The sequence below is a fragment of the Fulmarus glacialis genome, unplaced genomic scaffold (assembly GCF_000690835.1).
Source record: "Fulmarus glacialis isolate BGI_N327 unplaced genomic scaffold, ASM69083v1 scaffold23748, whole genome shotgun sequence".
Classification (NCBI taxonomy): domain Eukaryota; kingdom Metazoa; phylum Chordata; class Aves; order Procellariiformes; family Procellariidae; genus Fulmarus; species Fulmarus glacialis.
The window spans coordinates 15,340-18,122 of NW_009230462.1; positions in this window are offsets into that span (position 1 = coordinate 15,340).

Below are 2,783 nucleotides of genomic sequence, written 5' to 3' on the forward strand. Positions count from 1 at the left end.
TTTGCTGTGATTTTTCTGTGGGTTAGTTTTGAAGCAGCAGCTTGAAAAAAATTGAATTAAACATTACGTGGAATAATTTAATTCTCATTGCTGTCAAATCTATTAAATGTGTTTTAGAGTGTTCATATAGCGCAGATTTTTTTATTTAGAGAGATGTTTTCCGAGTGCAATTTTTTTTTTCCTGACTTCCATGGAGAAGGCTTAGTTCCTTGGATGCTTTCTGGGTTTTTGTATCATAATAAACCAAAGAAAAATATTTGAAATATAAGGTTGCTGGAATAACACATGGGAGAGAAGGATGAGTCCCGTTCTATAGTCACCCCTTCAGTCCCCCCAACATCTGCGACCAGCTGTAATTATAGAGAAACAGGATGCCAGCCTAGACAGACTTTTTCCTCCCAATCATAATGGTAGTTTTTACCTTACTCCCTCTGATGCTGCAGGATTTTGATTCACGCTGGAATTCATTTGTATTTGCATGAAGATAATTCTCTTCATCATAGCTCTATTGTGAGCTTAAGAGTCCATTTGCGTAGATCTTCTTGCAAGATAAGAACTTCATTTTCAAGTTGTTAAGTTTGAATAATCGTTTAATTAAATATCAATGTCATTATTGGGATGGGGGGAATAGGTGTTTAATTTCAAACTCTAGAAGATGTTGAAGAGCAAGAACGTTGATGTTTCAGATTCAGCCTGTTGCCTGTAGTGTGTCAGTAGGTCTTTTACTTCTAAAATTTCAGTCCTCCTTTTTCTGACAATCTTTTTAATTGCAGCAATTAGGTATCACATTAACATGGTTATTTTCAAATACTGAATTACAAAACCAGGAAATAAAAATAAAACCTGTTGATACATTCTTCTGTATAGTCTTTGACATATTTGGCTACTTGTTTTTTGTGTTAGCAAATGTTTAAGTAGCAAATAGCCAAGATACTTGAAGATCTTGGCTGAGATTTGCAGAAGTAACAAGTGGTCGCTTGCAGATTGCTGGAGCACTGGAGATTTGCAGAAGTGACTGATGTGTCACTTCTTGGATGCTTCTCTTGATGTCTTTATAGGAACTGATTTTTTTTTTTTCATGTTGCTACTTTATTCTTTATGTATTTTATGTTTGTGGTGTGTCTAGTTAGGCATTCCAAATGGCTAGTTATCTTGGAACTCTCACCTTCTGCCTTTAGATAAAATATGTGAATGTTGAGCTCTTAAAAGAAACCTTTTAAAAAAAAAAAAAAAAAAGGTGGCATTACTATTCAATAGAAGACATTCTAGAAGTCTAATTTTTAGCAAGGTCCATGTCATTAAGTTTTCCTTTTTGTCCCTTTTGCTTTCTTTTAACAAGATCCGCAGTCATTGTAGAGTAAAATGAGATAGATAGATAGATATAGATATATATAAAACTTTTTTTAACGTGGTAAAAAAAAATCTTATCAGATTGGACTCCAACGTTACAGTTCATACATGCTGGAGGGGTTGGTTATGTTACTCGCTGTGGTAAGCCCTAGCTGTGTCCATTGTTTGGCTGGGGTCCTGGCAAGCCGCAGATGCCTTTGGCCTGCAGAGGGGAAGGATTGGCCATCTACCGCAACAGGCTTTTGTCTAAGTGGGTGCACCAACACCATTTAGATGCTAATGTGATATAAGCTCGCTGTTTTGTACTAGAACTTGACTGCATCTCAGGAATGTGGCCTGTCTGGTTTTACGTTGGCTTCGGCATTAAAAGGGCCTACTGTAATTCATGTCTGCCAATCGATTAAAGCTGCAATCTCTGGTTTACAGCTTTGATGTGCCAAAGGAAATCGTTGGGGTTGGTGGAGAATTACATACTTTTTTTGGTTCTCCCAGATCTTACCTGCTGATCTGTATGCTTTTTGTTTGCCATCTACGATTAGGGAATAAAGTAAATTTGCTATGTGAAGCCATATGTGGCATTAGCTTTACTGACAGAGTTGAACCTTTTTTTTTACCTCTGTTCATGTTTGGTTTATGGTGGGGTAACTAAATGCTGTATTGTTCCTTTCTGCTTTTCTTGCAAATATAAAGTGGAGTGTATGTCTGTATTTTTACCGGAGATGTGACAGTTTTCTGTTTTTAGACTATTTTCTGGCTTAATGGAATACATATTCTGGTTCATGTTTTAGAGGCAGTGAATAAGTGAATAACCTAGGCATAACAGGGACATGTTATAATAAATTTAAGTTCTAGGCACTGCATCGTAGCAGCAATTTGCTGTATTTTTTGCAGAAAAAAAGGATGTGGGTATGGTGCAAACATGAATTGAAAAAGTAGCCCTGGGAATAAAATTTTTGTAGGTCTGTTTTGTACACGAACGCAGTACTCATCAGATTTTCTGTGCTGCACTCCCTACATATTCTTGTTGTAAAATAAAACAATAACTGTTTATTTTCTCAAAACACATACGTTCTTTAAGATTTTTTTCTAAAAGTGTTGAATGATAAGTTTCTTCAAGATTTCATTACTGTATTAGGTGAAACACGTGTGGAGGGAGCACAGGGGAGGAAAACTGTAAATCTAGTTGGTCTCAGCTAGCAATTACTTTAGCAGATAAAACAAAATATGCAAATATCCCTGAGCACTCTAAGGTTGATCTTTCAGACACTGACTGTCTGTATCCCTAGCCAAAAAAGGACATACGATAATTAGATTTTGAAGGACCATGTGGTGTTGCTACAGAGCTAAATATTAAAATGCAAGAAAGCAGGCTACCACATGGCACAATTGATTTTTATGGCAGTTCATGTTAAAATGCTCTCTTTTTATATTGC